This window comes from Schistocerca gregaria, unplaced genomic scaffold, assembly GCF_023897955.1.
Source record: "Schistocerca gregaria isolate iqSchGreg1 unplaced genomic scaffold, iqSchGreg1.2 ptg000169l, whole genome shotgun sequence".
Classification (NCBI taxonomy): domain Eukaryota; kingdom Metazoa; phylum Arthropoda; class Insecta; order Orthoptera; family Acrididae; genus Schistocerca; species Schistocerca gregaria.
The window spans coordinates 16,980,362-16,981,609 of record NW_026061724.1 but is presented as its reverse complement, the minus strand read 5'-3'; the positions used below and the strand labels follow the sequence as shown (position 1 = coordinate 16,981,609).

The window sequence follows — 1,248 nt, the reverse complement described above, 5'->3', positions numbered from 1 at the left end:
AGTCAAAACTCGCTGTGTCGGTACTCTGCCGACCATTTCGCTAGTTAACACCGGTCTTGTTGTGTGTGTTTCAAGCTCAAGAGCATCTCCAAGCAAAAAATGGTCAACAGCAACATTCAGACGGTTTCGTACTGCTCAATTGCTACATTAAAACGTTATGTTTCTTTTTCAGAACTGGAAAAACACAAGCGTGACAGCATTCGAACCTGTAATCTTCAGATCCGAAGTCCTACGCCTTATCCATTAGGCTACACGGTCACTGACGACCAACATTTACATGTATACGACTCATCTCGAAACGCTCACACCCCTGAGGATTTGCGTTTTCGTTCTACACAGCCGCTGCCCCTTGCTCTTTCCCACCCATTCGTTACATTCAACCTCTGACGTGACCGACCAAATATAGACTGAGAAACAAGACCACACACTTTGTGCATTCGGAATCGAAGGCAGGGCGTCCCTCGCCGCATTTGCTACGATTGCCATTTGCTACTTCTGCAGAAGCGGCGGCGGCGACGACGACGACGACGACGACGACGACGAATATCGCGAGAGACTCTGAGATATGTGAGAAATACATCTATAAAATGTAATTCAGACTGCCTCGTCCCACCTTATGCTGTACCGCTTTGGCAAATGCTTTATCTGCGCCATTTGCCTTAATCGCATCTGAGAGTAATTCTTAAAAAAACGCCTGTCGCTAATTGTTCGTCATCACAGGTACTGTTTGCTATACGGCCACGACGCGCAACTGATTTCCAAAATTCATCTTTCTCCTGTGAGGATCGAACTTACGACCCCTGGTTTATTAGACCAGTGCTCTACCACTGAGCTAAAGAGGCGCGGCCTAGCGGTACTCTTGGGTACTTCGTCCTTACGGTCGTCTGCATCATCAGACTTTAGCTGACAACACTTCATATTACCGGCTAATATTTGCAGCTATGGCGACAAATTACTGCTTGGCTACACATCTGACACGTAACCGATGTGCTCTCCAATCAACAACACTTGCATTTCAGAACATGTCTTTCACACATGTCTACAAAATCACCTTCACCTTCAAATACAGCTTCCTTGCGTCTGACAGAGACGTAGGCAAAGTTTAAAGTTGCTATTTCCATTAAATCTCGTTAATCAGAAAAACGGTAATTTACACCTGCAGCGGAACAAAATTCCGTTTCGCCCAGCGTCTGGCTCGAACCCACGACCCTGGGATTAAGAGTCTGACGCTCTACCGACTGAGCTAGC

General features: G+C 46.6%; 1 non-coding gene across 1 annotated transcript; it reads right to left on the bottom strand.

Moving 5' to 3' along the window:
* Nucleotides 1-770: 770 nt before the first annotated feature.
* Trnai-aau (transfer RNA isoleucine (anticodon AAU)) lies at nucleotides 771-842 on the bottom strand. The gene has a single exon. It is a non-coding gene; the product is annotated as a tRNA-Ile (tRNA).
* Between the last annotated feature and the right edge of the window lie 406 nt (nucleotides 843-1,248).